The sequence below is a fragment of the Tursiops truncatus genome, chromosome 2 (genome assembly GCF_011762595.2).
Source record: "Tursiops truncatus isolate mTurTru1 chromosome 2, mTurTru1.mat.Y, whole genome shotgun sequence".
Taxonomy (NCBI): Eukaryota; Metazoa; Chordata; class Mammalia; order Artiodactyla; family Delphinidae; genus Tursiops; species Tursiops truncatus.
The window spans coordinates 33,333,944-33,352,629 of NC_047035.1; the positions used below are offsets into that span (position 1 = coordinate 33,333,944).

Genomic DNA, 18,686 nt, shown 5'->3' on the forward strand with positions numbered 1-18,686 from the left:
GAAAGAAGTTGTTTCTGAGGGATAGCACACTGCATCTCTGCTTACCAAGGCAGTCATTCTGCATGGGTCGGAAGAGCAGAAAAGAGCTGAGTGGCTTTGGAGAAAGGAGATGTAGTGTGCATGTACTTTTCTTTTTGGCCAGTGTCTGGACCCTTTGCCCCATGTTTAGGGAATTCCTTCTTTCCTAGTTCTGATGGGTGGCAGCAGAGCCGGCCACTTTCGAAGGTGAAAAGACCATGTCTTCTCTTTCCTGGCCTCCCTTTGTAGCCAGGATGTGGGTGTACGACCTGGACTTTGCTGATCAGACATGCCTGCCTCTGGACTCAGGATAGGAGCTAGTGACGCGGAAAGGTGGGATCAGTAAACTCTCTCTGGAGGTGGTCTGGATTCCTGGGGCAGTGGTGGCTGTGGAGCTAGAGGCTGAGTCCGGTGTCCAGGGGTCGTGTGCTGTTGGCACAAGCCATGGTGCCCAGTGCCCATGGTGGTGGTGTTCTCGCTAGACGAGTTCTGTGGTGTATTTTGGGGGAATTGCTTCTGGCTGCAGCATCCCAGACTTGGTTCTCTAGCTCTCCCAGAGATTATGTGAAGTACACAGTATCCTCTTAGTGAATTTCTATCTGGCTTGAATCAGCCAGACTTTATTTCTGCCACTTGCAGCTAAGAACCCTAACTTGTAACGTGTGGGTGGAGAGGGAAGCATAAGGAAAGAGGGAAGAGATTGGCCCAAAGAAGACACTGGTTCTACTTCATTATTTTGCCCAATGCTGGCTCCACTGGGAACTGTAAAGAAAACTGGGTAAATGTTTTTGAAAGCATGTGATAGTTTATTCGTTTATTTATTTTTTTAAAATAGAATTTCAGAAGGTAAAGGGTTTACCCCTTTAAGAAGCCGACTGGAGAACCGAGGGATAACTGAGAGAGAGGCTGATCAGGAGGCACAGGGATGTTGTGTGCTTCCAGTTTGGAGCCCTGGAGCAGACACCAGCTTCTGGGATGCCCCCGTGGGAGGGAGAGGGGGCTGTAGAGAGAGACGTGAAGCACGTCATGGATCCCAGAGTAAAAGGACCAAGGACAAAATTCATTATTTTTCTGTGAAGAGCAACCAGGGTTGGACGGGGATGTTTGTAACAGTGAATTGAGTTAAGGACACATAATTTGTATTTAGTGGTTTACTGTTTTAAAGCCCCGTACTTGCTTAGCTTTATAAGCAAAATGTTTTTTTTCCTTAAGATATTTTTATAGAAAAAAACGTAGATAAGTGAATCACATATGATGTTACTGCTTCCCTTGGTTTAATCACCCATTAAAGAAAGTTTACTTTTGAGCTTAGGAAATTTAGCAGCTACTTCAAACGTAGGTGGCGTCACCAAGAGGTATTAATTCACCTCTCTGCGTAAAAGGCAGAAGAAATACACATACAGAAAGCTAGCCAAAGAGCTTTGACCCACTCTATAGTATGGCTCTGCCCTTTACCTTGTGTGGAGTGACAGTTCTTGTCAAGACATGAATGGGGGAGCACGTGCCCAGCCATAGGTGTTCCTTGGGCTGCCTGGGGTCACACCTCCACCTTTGGGTTACCCACCTCCCCACCATCACAGCTCATGTTCAAATGCCTCCTGCAGGTCCCTGGCCTTTTCTCCTTCTCCACCCTGCTCTTCCTAAGTGACCCGAGCTGCCCTGTAGAAACCCACTGTTCTCTTACATCACCGTTGGGCTCAGAAGAGAGCAAATCTAGGTGTGTTCCCCAAAGTCTGCAGAGCCAGACTGGGCAGGGAGGAGAGAGACCCCAAGGCCAACACGCCTTAAGGGCTAGGAGATCCTCCCAGACTCAGGGGCTACACTTCTATGTGAAGAAGGGCTGGGAGGCTCTGGCCGCATCCTTGTGCCCTGGTGGCGTGGTCTTTCTGAAAGGTGCAAACACCAATATTAAGACATCAAGTGTGCAGTGATCATAATGGAAGCCCCTCCTTCCAACCCAGGAAGCAGAAATATTCTTGCAGTATCTCTACATGGGACCAGCTGGATGTGAACGAAGCATGCAGAGCTCAAACATGCTTGGGTTAGGACTGATCTGTGTGAGTGACCCGCACTGCAGTGCTCACCATGACTCTTGGAAGCCGAAGGGAATTTCTTCTTGGCTTTTGGTGTCATCGACTGAGGCTCTTCACATGGTCAACCAGCTCATAGCCGTGTGACTGTTGGTGGAGAAACTCTTCACCTTGAAGGGCTCTCGTTTCGTTGGCTCCTCACTATGGTCCCCATTTTACAGATGGAGAAATTGAGGCTTCTAGAAATCAAATGAATAACCCAAGGTTATGGAGGTAGTAAGGGATTTATTTTTTTTAAAAGTATTTTTTATTTTTCATGACTATACCACATAAAAGTTTGAATTAAAAAATTTTAAAAATAGTTTTTTGAGATATAATTCACATACCATCTAGTTCACCCATTTAGTATGTACAATTCAATGGTTTTTAGTATATTCACAGAGTTGTGCAACCATCACTAGAGGCCATTTTAGAACATTTTCATCATTACCCCCAAAAGAAGTCCCACATCCCTTAGCCATCCACCCTCATTCCCCCACAAACCCTCCCAGCCCTAAGCAATAGCCCATCTACTTGCCACAAAACCAAGTCTTTTCATTCTAAATCCAGTGCTATCAAAATACCTCACTGTTAGTCCAGAATTTGCTCAAATATTGCATTGAAGAGAAGTGATTTAGAGATTTAAGAATTGACTTCCTTCAAAATGTTACACACTTCAGGAATCTTGAAGGCATCAACCCTGTGACGGTTAATTTTATGTGTCAACCGGACTGGGCTAAAGGATGCCCAGATGGCCAGTCAGACATTTTTCTGGATGTGTCTGTGAGGGTGTTTCCTGTAGACTGAGTAAAGGTCATCCTCACCGGTGCAGGGAGGCATCATCCAAACACTGAGGGCCTGAAAAAAACAAAAAAGTGGATGGAGGACACATTTGCTCTTTGCTTGAACTGGGATGTCCATCTTCTCCTGTCCTCTGATGTTGGTCCTCCTGGCTCTGAGGCCTTCGGACGCAGGCTGGAATTTACACCATGTGCCCCCCAGTTCTTAGGCTTTTGGACCTGGTCTTGGACTGGGATTGACACCGTCAGCCCCTGCGGTTCTCAGGCCTTCAGGTTTGGACTGGAACTACACCTCCAGCTTTCCTGGGCCTCATGCTTGCAGATGGCAGATGGTGGGACTTCTCAGCCTCCGTAATCACCTGAGCCAACCCCTCACCGCAAATCTCTTTCTACGTCTCTCTTCCTCTATATGGCCTACTGGTCCTGTTTCTCTAATCCACCCCCCAGTACCCCTTCCCTATCCCTCAACCAGAGACATCTCACTGCCTTCAGCCTGCACAGCTCTCTCCTTCTCCGGACAGAACACAGCCAGCGTCTGAGCAGCGTCCTCCACCCCCATCACCCCCAGGAGTGGTTGGAGCACAGTGGGGTGTCAGGGAGCTTGGGAAACCACAGGTCAGCAGGCCCATCTCCCCCGGGTGTCAATTTTACTGGAAAAGATTTTGGGGGAGAAAAATAAGACATATTATTTACCTACTATGTAGTAGAAAGTTCATTTGAGGACTAGTGTTTTTATCTTTCAAATTAATGCAAAGAAATTCTTGCTTTCAGTGGCCGTTTCCAGAGACAACCCTGGGTCTCTTAGAGATGGTTCAGTATCCTCAGGCTGTGAAGATTATTGTGGAAATTTAACCCCCATTATCTGAAAGGCTCGTGGGGTATCTACCATATGCCTAAGACAGTGTACCGTGCGGTTGTTTTTCTCACAAACAACATATTGTTAGGTAACTTTTCCGGTCTGTAAGTCTTATTTACCCTGATAGGTTACACCCTCCTGGAAGCTCTTGTGGTAATAACAGCAACTACCTACTACGTGCCAGGAATAGGGTTGGGACTAGGGTGAGGCAAGTGAGGCATTTAGCATACAAAATTTAAGGCACGCCCCACTGCTGACCCTGCACTAGGGCAACCCTGAGAAGGGAGCGCCTTGTTGAATTTTGTACCGTAGGTTCTCATCACAGGTTGCATTTTGCCTCACCCTGGATCTGCCCTGGTTAGATTCTTTCCATACATTTTCTCATGCAATCTTCATGACAGCCTCATTTCACAGATGGGGAAAATCTGAAGCACACGGAGGTTAAGAAACTTGCCCAAAGCCCCACAGATGGTTCCAGCCCACCGATGGTTGACATTGACCTTATCTCCTTCAGTTTTACAAGAGCCCTGAGAAGTAATCGGTCATTGTAGAGTATTGGTTCATGAGAGCTGATTGCTAAGTTTCCAGGTATTTTGAGAGTCAGTTGTTAAACACAGCCATTATTAAATGGTAAATTATACAAACTTATAGTTAATTAAATACATTATATTAAGAGTGAATATAATAAATACCCCACCTCGTCACTCCCTAATTCTGATTCTACAGGATTGGGATGGCTCCTGGCTTTGTCACTCACCAGCTGTGTCACTTCGCTCTTCGGTGAGAGCTACAATGGAGGGCAGAGGCTTGTGAAGGGTAGAGGATTTGGAGCCAGGGCCTCTTGATTCAAGTCCCGGTTTCACTCTTATTGTCTATGTCAATTTTCCCATCTGTAAATTAGGAGCAACTACTATCGGTGTCAGCTTTCTCACTGGCAAATTGGGAGCAATTTACAGATGAGAACACTGACACGGAGGGTCGTGTCTGTTTATCTCTCACATGCTTTTGAACGTTTGCTGAATACTCGCTATGTGCCAAGCATTGTTCTAAGCTCCTTGCTTATATTTTTGTATTAATGTTCCAATAACCCAATGAGATAAGTATCGTTCTCCCATTTTCAGATGGGGAAATAGCCTCAGCACAATTGAATACCTTTCTCAAGGTCACACAGCTGGTTGGTGGCCATGCCAGGAGTCCATCTCAGACGGTCTCTCATACCTAGAGGATGCTTAATAACTGTTCATTGATCTGAAGAGACAAGGGGCAGAATCCAGACCCTGCACTCAAACCCGCCCATACTCCCTGTCCAAAGGTAAGGCAGAGAGAGCTGCTGCTTTGGAGCGAAAACCCCTTCTCTGCAGGGTGGGAAGAGGCCCTCTCCTCCCTGTGCCAGCCGGAAACCACCTCTTCCGGGCATTCTCCAGGGCGGATACATTATAGGAAACAGCCATGAGGCCACGAGGAATAAAAACACCCGCTTCCCGTGCTCCCAGCGTGGTGATGGAAACCTCCAGGTTCGAGCTCCGAGACTTCTCCCTGGGTCCCAGGAGAAGCAGGCTTCCTACTAGGGTGATGATGCAGCCTCTGTATCCCACAGGCCTGGAAGGGTTTGACAAGAGAGGCTCTTGCTTTGAGGCTTGAGGTGGCTGCGGGCCTGCAAGAGGGCGTTTGGGTTTGGGCACCAGGCGAGCCTGGGTTTGAATCTTACCTCTGCCTCTTATAAGTTGGATGTTCCCAGTTAAGTTCTCTGAGCCTCAGTTTTTCCATCTGTAAAATGGGAGAATACCCACTTTATGGACTCTTATGGAATTGCGGTTTAAATATCAAAGAGAATGTGTATGAAGCATATGAGACAGCAGTGGAAGAAGGAATGGAATAAAAGTTAAGTGAATGAGTGCCAATAACAGATGTGTGCCAGGCACTGTGCTGGGCAAGGAGGATTCCAACAGGGGTGGATAAGAGTCCTATTTCCAGGACTCAGTGCGGAAACAGAGAAATGAACCAAGAGAGAAGGTGACGGAGGACGTGTGCTGTGGTAGCTGTGTGGGGAAATAGCAGGGAATGTGGGACGGGTCCTAACTTTCCCTGCACAGGCACTTGTTGAACAAGTAACTGCTGAGCCCTACTATGTGCCTGTGGGCATTATGGGGGATGCAGCTATGCATACGGTCCAGAAACAACACAGTCCCGCTCAGAAACAAGACTAATAGGCATGAAAAGGTAAATGACAATACAAGCAATAAAAGCCTTAGAGACCAAGGTACAAGAAACCATAGAGCGAGGAACGTGGCCCTTGTCCACTTGAGAGGAATGGATGGCAGTGAGGACCCCTTGTTCAGACTTGCAGGTGGGAGGCTTCTGGGAAGACCTGAGCTCTTCAACTCCACCAGGTGGAGGATGGAGGAGGGGCCTGGGTTAAGTGTGCCTTCTGCTGCCATAAAGATGCTCCGTGTGCCCCAGCTGTTCCCCTGGTCCCCGCTGCAGCCGGGCTGCGTCTCTGCCTTCACTGCTTGGGCCCAGAGCTGCAGCACCACCAGAACTGTCTTGGTGGGACCACGAAGCCAAGCTGGGTCTCCCCATTCGTGCCCTCCTGGCCTGCTGGGAATATGTAGGGCAGGGAGTATAGGAGCTCAGGGAACAAAACAGGCACTTAAATCCTTTGCTGGGTAGGAGGTCTGGACAGGAGTTGGTCCTTTGTCACTTAACTATCCCATTCTCCACGGGCTCCTCTTATGTCTCCTTCTCAGGTGAGTCAGGTTGAACTCTCTGGTTGAGGAAACAGTTTCAGGAAGAGTTTGGAGGTAGTGTGAGGCTGGCAGATCAGAAAATGAGGTCCCCCCAAACTCCCCAGTCCTGGCCCCATAAGTTCCCAGCAGGAGGGGCCTTTTTGCTTTCTTAGAGATGTGGAGTGCATTTCTGCGGCTACCCTCCCCTTCCCTTTGTGTGAAGTGAGTTTCTCCTGCAGCATGCTGTCTGCTGTGACAGTGCTGGTGTTTGGGGACACAGTCTCTTGGGAGGTGTGCCCTTATGTTCTACCAAGAGGCACCTTTTCTCCCCACCCAGTAACAATGAACCCATAATAAGCAATAAAAAAGACGGCATGATGATATTCCACTCAACAATTTTCTATGTCCTCATGACATTAAAAAGGGACCTGTTTTTAAAATTAGAGGGTCTAGGAAGAGCAGATGAAATGCCAAGTCCACTGCACAGTGTGGGGTGAGATGGTGTCCGGCACCTGCCCCCGGGCCCTGCCACCTTCACACCTGTGTCTCCCGCAGCATCATTTCGTGGCCCTGCGGAGCCTGTCCTCATACGGGGGTGTGTTTCTCTACATGCATTTTCATGTTACAGATCACATTACTCTCAGAGAAGGTGACTCTTTTTGGAAGAAGCGAGCTGAACTCCGCCTGCTCCTATGTGGGGGATGGGAAGGTGGGAAGTGGAGACCGGTGATTACAAGTGTGAGCTCTGAAGTCGGAAAGCCTGGGATTTAATCCTGACTTTGCCCCCTTGCTCCTTGCACACCTTTGGGGAAGGCACTTGACCTCTTTGAGCCTCAATATCCTCATCTGTGAAATGTGGATAATAACAGTGCATGACCTCACGGAGGGGTTACGTGGATTACGCGTGGTCACGTGGTAAAGAGGGGAACCCAGAGCAGGAATTCGTTTGGGGGCTTCTGGGCCACTTACAGCTGTGTGACTCTGGGAAAATCACCAGACTCCTGAGTTTTGCTCATGTCTGCGGTAGGGGTTACTCGCCCAACCCATTTTAAAGAGTTGCTGTGAGTTGGGGACAGGTCAGTGGGATCTCAGGTCAGCGGGATCTCAGCACAATGAAGAGCCCATGATACGTGCTTAATAAACGTTGGCCGTTATGGTGGCCATGGTGGGCTCTTGTGAGGGGGATTGGGAAGGAAGAGGAAAGCCACAACAGAGCGCTCATTTCACAGCCTCGTCAGTTTGGAAGCATAAACTCCCCGGCTCTGAGACTGTGGAGTCAGGTCCTCTCCCGACCTGGCCACGCCTTCCTTCCTAACCAGCCTCACTACCCGGGAACACCTGGGAATCTCTTGTCTCCCACAGATCCCCAAATGCCTCCCACCCCCTTGTTGGAATGGTGGTTAATTAAGTGTCTGTCAATCTTGGAATGGTGGTTAATTAAGTGTCTGTCAATCATGGAAACCAGATACCGGATGACTGGTAAGGGCTGCTCGCTCAGTCATCTTCCTCAAGGCCCATCTAGGCTGGTTTTCTCTGCTCTCAGCTGTATCCGAGCTCCTGTACAGCCCATCTTCTCGTCCACTGAGGTGCTCGCACTGAGGCTGGTGACCAGCTGTTCTCTATCTCCTGGGGACAAGCAGGAAACTTCAGCTGTAGTGGACAGCCACGTCTGAGAGAGGCCAAAGGGAAAACAGCCCACCAGATTGCTGGGCTGCAGTGAAACCTCCAGCCCCGGAGGTCTTCCACAAACAGGATAGAGTTTCATCTCTCTAGAATGTGTTAGGGCAGCAAGGTCTACCCTGTCCTCCCCGCCCAGATGAAATTCGTCTTCCATGAAGGATGGGCCCCACTTCTGAGCTCCATAGAACTCTAGAGAACTCCATGAGCTACACAGAACATAGGATACGACTCATGGCCTTGACTGTCTTGAATGAATATCTGTCTCTAGGTACGTGTTTATTTCTTTAACAGCTCCCTCGAAGGTGACGTCCATGTCCCATCGATACCCACACATCACTTACCACAGTGCTGCATGCTTACGAAGGATCTACTGAGAGCTTAGAGTACGTAGGCGGCTGCCGCTAACAGGAGAGCAGAGCTTCGGAGGATGGGTCACAGGACTGGTAGGCTTTAATGGCTTAGCTTCGGGTGCTGCCTAAGAAAGGTGGGCTCCACAGTAGGGGCAAGGCAATGGGGCTCCGAGCTGGAACAGCCAGAGTATGTAGTAGCCTGGGGGAGAAAGGGCTGGGGTGCAAAGAAGAGGCATTGGGACAAGGAAGACAATCAACTTCGAGCTTCGTTGAGAACCATCCCTGGAATCCCCTACATGGTCCTTCTCTTTGTGTCAATGTGGGGTTCAGACCAGGTAGGCCTCTGCTGACCTCCAGCTGGATGGGATGGGGTACAGGGGAAGCATGAATGAGATGTGGCTTCAGGAGAGATGGGGACGCGGGTGGGTGGAACCAAAACAATGAGCCCCCTGGCCAGAAGGGGCATGGGGAGACAAGGCACTCAAAATGCCACGGACCACAGGGCTTCCTGCGAGCCTGGGGATGTGACCAGGCTCTGTGTCCTTAAGTAGAAATTGAGCCCTGAGGTTGACAGAACCTGGGCTGACCTCATGGGGCAAAAGAGAGAACAAATAACAACAACCACCACCATGGCAATACTTTACATTTGCATGTTGTTTCATAGTGTACAAAGGGCTTTCATATCTATTAGCTCATGAACTGGGAGAGGAATTCAGTTGCCTCCACCCCATGTACTCCCAGAAGGGCCTTAACCCTGATCCTCCCATCCCTCTCCTCCCTGTTTCTGGGACCGAGAACTTGTACAGGATGTGCTGCCTTGCGCAGTTTTGTGCAGGGTGAGAGGAGGGGATATGGCTCTGGAAGGGTGCTCCTCCTAGCAACCCCTCCTCCTCTCCCTTAATCCTGCTCCCCTCTCCTCCCCAGGCACATGTCCCCACACCTGGCTTACCTGGGCTCGCCTCTTCCTGTGTCTTCCAGAAGACAGGAGCTTTAGGCTAGGAGGGGGACCAGAGCTCCTGGTACCTTGTTGACATCAACAAGGTAACCCCTGTCTATTTCCTCACCTGTCTCACCTACTGGGTCTTCCCATGGCTCTCCATCTTGTTCTGCCAATAGCTCTGCAGGTCCATCAGCCATGTGAGGCAAAGGTCAATACTGTCTGCCACACTGACTCAGGTCTCAGCCTCCTTCCTGCCAAATGGCCCAGGTGGCAACCCCAATCCTGGCCTGGGTAAATGTGCCAATATTTCTCCATAAGCACACCAATCTTTCCAACTTGAGGAGTCTAGTTTCAGAAACTCCAGCCAACACCTGCAGGCTGCCGCAGACTGGCCAGGGAAGTAACAGAGTCAGAAGAAGGTGTGTAGGATCCCAGAAGACAAATGTTTTCGACAAGGAAACTGGGACATGCACTAAAGAACAAGAACGGTTGGCCACGGAGGAAAATGGCTTCTCATGTAGAGATGGGTCAGAGTGGGCCAACACGAAACACTCTCAACTTAGAGGATAGGATAAGGAAAAGTTGCTGGGGCACAGATGAGCAGATAATACACAAATGAATTTGATGTGTATCACTTTGAACTGAAAAGACAGACACGTGAGGATGTGGAGATATATATATATATTTTGTATGTATATTATATTGAAGTACAGTTGACTTACAATGTTGTGTTGACTTATGCTGTACAGCAAAGTGATTTAGTTATACATATATATTCTTTTTCATATTCTTTTCCTTTATGGTTTATCCAGGATATTGAATATAGTTCCCTGTGCTATATAGGAGGACCTTGTTGTTTATTTATTTTATATATAGTAGCTGTATCTGCTAATCCCAAACTCCTAATTTATCCTTTCCCCACTGCCTTTTCCTTTGGGTAACCATAAGTTTGTTTTCTATGTCTGTGAGGCTGTTTCTGTTTTGTAAATAAGTTCATTTGTATCATTTTTTAGATTCCACATGTAAGTGATATCATATGATATTTGTCTTTCTCTGTCTGACTTCACTTAGTATGGTAATCTCTAGGTCCATCCCTATTGCTGCAAATGGCATTACTTCATTTTTTTTTTTATGGCTGAGTAATATTACACTGTACATATGTACCACATCTTCTTTATCCATTCCTCTGTCGGACATGGATGTATTTTATACCAGTGGACTCCCCTAGAATCTTCAGGCTAGGATCTGTAAGTGTGAGTAAGATGGTTCCACCTATTTTAAAAATGTGAGATTAGATCGACCAGACATTGTCCTTTGGGGGGTCACAGAAAGAAGGTATGGGGAGCTGTGAGTGTACCAATCAATCATAGTAAAAAGTCTTACGGGGAGGCCTGTGCTGTACAGGAAGAGTGGTGAAGGGTCCACGCAGACTGTGGAGAATTTCATGTTATCTACTGGAATCAGCTGAGCATTTTCCCAATGAGAGTCAATGGGGAAATAGAAAAAAAACATACAGTCACCGCCACTGGGACACATCTAGTGTACAAAAATGAAGTCAGGGTGTATATGGTTATGCTGTGGTAACTACCACAAAATCTTGGTGACTCACGATAACAAAGGTCATTTTTCATTTGTCCCACAAGTCTGTTGTTTCTTGGCTGTAGGTCTGCTGAGTGGTTTTTACTCCTGGGCTGATGGAGGGACAGTGGGACTCCTTGATCTGGGACTCTGATGGTTTCATAGCAGAAGGAAAAGAGACTGACATGATGAACCACTCCCTGGTCCTTAAAATTCCAGTGACACCTGTCACATCTGCTCACATTCCATTGACCAAAGCAAGTCACATGGCCAAACCTAAACTCCCCTGGGAGAGGGAAGTGTATTCCTCCTCTAATAATAATAATAAATTCTACCCCACAATAATAAAGTCTACCCCACAACGTCTTTATAGCCTGGTCTGCTTTAGGCCATTTGGGGTCCAGCCTCACCAATTCTCATGATGTGTAGACTCCTCAGAATCTGGTTGTGGACAACTGTCTTGGGATGGAGGTATAAACCAGTCACAGGAACATAAGCTCCACAAGGGATGAGTCTTGGTCTAATTTGTTCACTGCTGTATCCCAAGGGCCAAGAACAGGACCTTCAACGTGTACTTGTTGCTGAATGAATTATAAATGGGTTTAAGATGCAATTTGAACTTTCCTGCCTCAGCCAGGGAGTATCTGTGTCCCATACTCTGCTATCTTTGGGTGTGGAGACGGATACTCTCAGAGAACCTGCAGCTCTCTGATGGAACCAGAGGAGCCGGGACTCCACGTCCTGCCTTGGGATGCTGTTTTCAGCCCGTTTTGGTTTAGCCCAGGAGTCAGCAAGCTTTTTCTGTAGAGGGCAGATAGTAAACATTTAAGGCTCTGGAGGCCGTATCATATGGTCTCCGTCACAACTATTCAACTGTAGTAGTGCAAAAGCAGCCAGAGACAATATGTAAGTGATCAATGAGTGTGACTATGTTCCAATAAAACTTTATTTGCAAAGACAGGCTGTGGGCCAGAATGGGCTGGTGGGTTGTAGTTTGCCTACCCGTAGTCTAGCCACAAGGCTGCCTTCTGAAGCTCTTGCTTTCCCCCTTGCTTCCCCCAGTATCTTTTTCAGGGACCATTTTAGGGTCTCCTACTTATCATTCTCAGCTCCAGAAAATGAAATGCCACAATATTGTAGTTTTGGGACCTCCTGACATCTGCTTCCAGTGTTTGTTTTCTGCCTTGGTTTATTTTGCTCCAGGGCGTGTCTATCCCCTAACATCCCTGGCCTGGCTAGGTTTGGGGTCTCACTGTGCTGCTGTAAGTCTCAGGTGCTCCCCTCCATCGGTGCCCTCATCTGTCTTGCTTTGGGGCATGAGTCCACACTCCCTGTTTGACTTCTTCAAGGGACCCCTGGACTATTGGGAAAGAGAAGGGCATGGGTGAGGCGGGAGGAGATCATCTCTCCCCTCATGGTTCAGTTGGTCTCAGAAGTATAGAAATCTATTTTCTTAGGGATGTGGCTCAGATATTTTCATGTCATGGAACCTGATGCCTCGGACTCACAGATTTTTTTCAGGTTGGAAGGCCTCTGGTGTAATATGACAGTCTGGAGAGTATTAGCCGGCCACCCCCTCTTTCTGGGTCAGTACCAGACTTATGTAATTAGAAGTCCAAAGAGGAGACAGGCAGACAGGCAGACCCACCCCAGCCAACAACCTTCCCCCACAGCCTTCTATCTGGTCATCACACAAGTTTAGAGCATGAAGAGACCTTGCAGCTAATGAACTCTCGTCCATCTGGTTCCAACTGCGTATTTGAACGGCATGAGGACCAAAACGCAACCCTCTTGTCCTAGGTGGCAAAGCCAGAGCTTAAGACCCCATGGACACTCCACACTCTTCAGCTAACTTCCAGACAGCTGCCCACTGCCCCTCCCCATCTCCTCCTACAAGATAAACACATCTGCGACCCCATCCTGAGGGAGCAGGGAGGGAAGGAAGGAGGGAGAAGGGAGCCTCCCCAGTGCAGACAATCAGAGACTTGGCCTTGACTTGGGTTGTTAAGATAGGACCGCCTCCCTTCTCCAGCTGGCGGGAGCAGTGACCCCAGGGAGCTCAAGCCACAGGGGAGGAGGTGGTGCTGGCCAGGGAGAAAAGATAAAGGAGAAAAGGGGAGGAGTCTGGCCAGCTCCCACCTCCTGGCTGCTGTTCCAGCCAAGTAGCTGAGCTGGAGAAAGAGAACTGATAACAGATAAGGGTGCTTGCTTTCCTGTGGCCTTGTTTACACAAGCTTGGGTTCTTGCCGCTGGTCCCTGAGGGTGGGTGTGGAGGATATGTGGGCGGAAGGCAGTGTGGGGTTCCTGGACTGAGGCTTGCTTTCCGCTGGCCAAGTCCTGAGTGGCTTATGGATCTCTCCCTTACCTCCCACTCCCAGCCCGGACTTCCTGCAGAAAGCTGGCTAGGCAAGGGCTTGAGCTGAAATACAAGGCTTTCACATAGGAGTGGGGCTTTGCACCCCAAAAGCAGTGGGTATGGCAACTCTGCCTCTCCCCTGGCCTCCTGGGTCTCTGGGAAAGGATTTCAAGCCACAGTAGAGTCTTATGCTTAAGGCTTATGCTTAAGCTAATTCAAGGACTCCCCGCCTTCCTTTTTCAGTGCTGTGTTCCTTAGCCTCCCTGAAAGAAAGTCAGAACTGTACTATAGCTGGGAAGCTAAAAACAATAGAAGAGTAATTGCTCTGTGCTAGGTGCTGTGCTAGGGAATAGGGATAGAGCAATGAGCAAAATAGACATGGTCCATGCCCCCATGGAGATCAAAAGCAATTAAGTGTCTATATGAATGATGGGCCAAGGCAGGATGTGCTGTGGAAGCATACGGCAGGGACCCAACCTTCCTGATGGTTGGGGAAGACTTTCTGAAGGGTGAGCAGGATTGTCTAGATAATCGAGAGAGGTACAGAGGAAGAGCATCCCGGACAGAGGACATACTGCAGGTGAAAGCACCGAGGAAGTGAAAGAGACTGGGGTATTTGGGAGAAAAAGAGAGTAGTGGTGTTTTGTGAGACCCAGAGGGAGAAGAAAGCAGTGGTGAGTGATGGGACTGCAGAGGCAGGCAGGGGCTGGATCATGGGGTGGGGGGTGGGGGGCAGAGAGAAATAAGAAGGGGCACCTGGAGGGAGGGGAAAATAAAGGAGCAACGGTGGATTGGTTGGAATGGGAGGTGGGAGGACTCCAGGACACTTTCCTCTACGGAGAAGTGGGAACCACAGTCAACTCTGAGATAGTCTTAGGTGGTTAACTCCCAGAACAGAAGCCTCATCGGCCTTACCTGGTTGCCTTCCAGTGTCAGTGCTCAGCAAATGCTTGTGGGTTTGGGGCTCCCTCCCATGGGTGTTCCTCCTGACCTCCACCTCATCTGTGGTAGGCATCTGTCTGGTCCCTCAGCCCAGCCTTGGATGGTTTGAGATGATGCCAGACTGGCGATGTTGCCCTGGTGGTCAGCATCTCTGAAGTAGGACAGGTGGGATCCAGACTGAGGGTTGAGCTGCACCTCATGCTGGTAGGGCCTGATTCCCTTGAAGCTGTCTGCATCTGGTTGCCATCCCCATCTTGTCCTTGTAGGGTGGCAGTTAGAAGGATCCAGTTGCTGATGGCCAACTCAACATTTCCATGTGTGTGTATTACCCCTGAGACCCCCCAGGAAGTCATCCATTTGCTCTCTACTTATCCCTTCCTTCCTTCCATTCCACTCAATGGTTACTGAGTGCTTACTGACTCTGGCACCAGCTCACAGTAGATATCTTCATTGGCTCAAGCTCCATCCTTGGTCCAGGAAGTCCCAGGATAATATTAAGTTTAAAGGGTCAGGGTACAGGCTCCAATATCAGACTGTTGGGGTTCAAATGTTCTAACTACCTCAGTGACCTGGGGGAAATCACTTTTGCACCTCAGTTTCCTCATCTGTAAAACTGGTAACAACGCTGTAGTACCTACTGCATAGCCATTGGTGGGTTAAATGTGGGTGTTCTTTTATAAGACTTTGTGCAATTAAGTGGTCAATGAATATTAGTTGCTACTGTTTATATACCTTAGCTGGGAACCGGAAATTGTTGGGAAGGAATCCTTCTGGTATTTTTTTACTGAGAAGGTAATACAACAATATTAAAGATATCTACCCTGACAGCAACTATTTTTACCTTTGATACTCACTTTCAGTATTTATTGTGAAATCATAAAAAAAAAAAACCCAGAAGTCCATGGAATCTTATGCTTTCTTTTCATCTGCTCCCGTAACCCTGCTATACACAGAGTCAGAAATGACCATGGTGTATGCCGTCCCCCCTACCCAAGCCGAGAGGTGAGAACCCTGGATTTATATTCCTGTTCCATCCCTTCTATCTTGTGTGACTGTGGATACATTTCTTAGCATCTTGGAACCTGTTTCTCCTCATCTGTTAAACGGAGGTAATAATACCCTCCCATGGGTTATGGGAAGTAGCCCTAGTGTGGGTACATAATAGAGGATTAGTAAATGCTAGTTCCCTGCCCCTCCCTCTGATTTAGTGTGGGATTCAGAAAATAGGAGGTGGGCTTCCCTGGTGGCGCAGTGGTTGAGAGTCCGCCTGCCGATGCAGGGCACGTGGGTTCATGCCCCGGTCCGGGAGGATCCCACGTGCCGCGGGGCGGCTGGGCCCGTGAGCCATGGCTGCTGAGCCTGCGCGTCCAGAGCCTGTGCTCCGCAATGGGAGAGGCCACAGCAGTGGGGGGCCCGCGTGCCGCTAAAAAAAAAAAAAAAAAAGGGAGGTACCAGATGCTGCCACCAGCCTGGCCCAAGCCCACTTCTGACCCCCCACAGGAAGCCCCTGACTGACCTGAGAGGCTCTGCCTTAAGGACTGGGGGTTAGCCAGCCTCTGGTTCACACTGTGATGTCTCTGCAGGGAGGGGAGGGGCCTCACCAGCTTCCCCAGATCACTTGGTCAGCTCACCAATTGAAGGGGAGCTGGGAGTGGGAGAGGGCGAGGGTGAGCCCTTGGGGGCTCCATCCTCTGTGGTCAGGGTAGGCTGACGCCTGCTGGGGAGAGGGACTGTGGGATGTGTGGGCAGGTGAGCGGAGATTGCAGAGTTCAGGAAGAGCTGATGGAACCAGCCAAGCACAATGAGAGAAGAGCTTCAATAACTAAGAGGGGCTCATTAAATCAGGATGGTGGGAGCAACCTGGCTGAGTTACCTAAATCCCCCTCCCCTCTCCCCACCAAGAGCCTGTCTCAAATATCAGGAGAATATTATGTTAATCGCGAATAATTGCCTATGTTTGTAGAACACTTTACAAATCACAGCATTCGTTTTTATCCATTTTCTAATTTCAATCTCACACAGAGGCAGAAAGGGAGGTAATATTCCCATTTGACAGGTGAGAAAACTGAGGCTCAAAGCGACTGAGAAATTTGACCAAGTTCACACAGCTACTGAGCTGGGGTGTAAAGCCAGGCCTTGTAGTGCCACAAGGTACCCACAACTGAAGGATGAGTAGGAGTTCTCCAGGAGCTAGTGATTTGGCGACTTGAATAATTTAGAACTTTCTTCATTAACCGTTTTTTATAAAAATGAAAGTACTACCTGGCCCTTATTCCTTTTCTGATTCATTGGCTTCTTTTCTGACTTGGGAACTGAATCCCCATGTGGAGAAGCTCTCCTGGGAACAGAGATGTATACAGTACCCTGTAACAGGAGGGATTTATGGCAGCCCTGCCAAAGGATTTTCAGAGCTTCTTGTTAATAGGTGACTAACTGAGGTTACAAAATCACACTGTCTGGACATTGGCTGTCACCAGTAGGATTGGGGCCTCTCATCCACTTAGTCTGTATCTAGGAGATCACACTAACAAACTGTGAACGTGGGGCCTTGGGAAGCCCCCTTTACCCTTCTGGGCCTCGGTTTCCTCATCTGTAAATGGATGAAACTTATTCTCCTCCTAACCCCACCCACCACCCCAATTACCTTAATTTGACTTTCTGTGTGCAGGTTGGGGGAGCAAACATTTCTTGAATTCTCGGACACCAGTTTGGCTCTGCTATTACCAAATAGGGGACCTGGGCCTGTCACGAAGCCTCTGTGGGTCACGGTTTCCTCGTTTGTGAAATGCTGGCGGTGGCTCTTTGGGGGTCCTTCCAGCTCGAATGTTCTCAGCCGAAGCCATTCACCAGGGGTGGGCCAGGAAGACTGGTAGGAAACTGAGGCCTAGTGGTTTGCCTGGGTGGGTCTGAACCAGGAGACCAATCGGGTGAGCACAGGAGTCACAGAAGCCAGCTGAGGGGTAGGAGTCAGGGGAGGAGGCCTGCAAGGGCAGAGTTAGGAGTTGGGGGCTGTGAAGAGGGAATCAGAGTGCCTAGCCACCCTCTCAGGCTTTGCCCATCCTGCGCGGCCATCTCAAAAGAGGCCCTAAGGCCCAGACCCAGGCTTGGAGGCTCGAGTCAGCTACATGGTCCCTGCTCACTGAGACAGGCTGCCTTGCTTCACAGGCTTGCCTGCCAGCTCTCTGCTGAATGGATCTGTCTGAGGCAGGTGAGGTGGCGAGAAACCCCTCAGCTGGACCTTGCTGTGGAGGCCAGCGCGGCTGGGCCAGCACAGGGTTCAAGCTAAGCTCTCTGGGCAAACAGTATCTTTGCTCTCTGTTGTTTGGATGCCAGCATGGAGGAAAGGCGGGGTCCATAGGCAGCCGGTGGTGTTCAGAGAGCGGCCCCTGGGTGTTATCTCAGGGCAGGGCAGTTAGGCGGGAGGGGAAGGTGGGGAGGCCTGCAGATAATGGCCAAACTGTTCACTCCAGCTGTCTGGGTTCTTTCGCATCAGGGCCACTGCCTTTCTTTAAACAAGTGCCCTGGAGCTGCCTCTAGTCCAGCTGCCTTTAGAGACCTAGAAACCATCATTCTTTCTTGGATGAGGATGGGTGGAGGGCCTTGTGGCTCTGGCCTCCTGGCAGATAATGGGGCCTGAGTTTCAGTTCTTGCTATTAACTGCTGGCAAACCCAATCTCCCTTCTGTGACTCAGTGTCTCCACTTTTTTTTTTTTTTTTTTTTTTTTTGCGGTACGCGGGCCTCTCACTGTTGTGGCCTCTCCCGTTGCGGAGCACAGGCTCTGGACGCGCAGGCTCAGCGGCCATGGCTCACGGGCCCAGCCGCTCCGCGGCATGTGGGATCCTCCCGGACCGAGGCACGAACCCGCGTCCCCTGCATCGGCAGGCGGACTCTCAACCACTGCGCCACCAGGGAAGCCCTTGTGTCTCCACTTTTTCAAGAAGGAGAAGGGCCCCTTTGACCACCGCTCTCCCTCTGGCTCATGAGAGTATCACGAGGATACATTAGGTCGTGTTTTTCACAGAACAGTGGGTCCTTAGCGAGGCCCTGGGAAAATACGGAGGTTTGAGGTTCCAGAAGAGCCCAATGGCGTTATTACTCATTAAGTCTCGGCCACCACAGTGATGCCGGCGGGACGTGGTGAGCCGGGCCCAGACAGAGCAGGAAGTCAAGTGCACTCCCTTTTTTCCCTTAGTGCAGCCTCAGAGAGCTGGGGCTCTCGGCCCTCGGAGTCAGCTGATACCACTTGCCCAACCAGGGTAGAGGTGAGGGCGTTGGCTTTTGCATCAGAGACCCTGAGTCTTCTTCCGAGATGACACACGGCTGCAACCAGCCCCAGAGGCCAGCCCCAGTTGAAAAATGTGACTATGGGG

General features: G+C 49.5%; 1 long non-coding RNA gene across 1 annotated transcript; it reads right to left on the reverse strand.

Moving 5' to 3' along the window:
- Positions 1 to 817: 817 nt before the first annotated feature.
- Positions 818 to 8,250, reverse strand: LOC141277955 (uncharacterized). Its single transcript, XR_012329928.1, has 4 exons — positions 4,501 to 8,250; positions 2,912 to 2,945; positions 2,103 to 2,287; positions 818 to 1,018 (listed from the first exon to the last, which is right to left on the reverse strand). It is a non-coding gene; the product is annotated as an uncharacterized lncRNA (long non-coding RNA).
- Between the last annotated feature and the right edge of the window lie 10,436 nt (positions 8,251 to 18,686).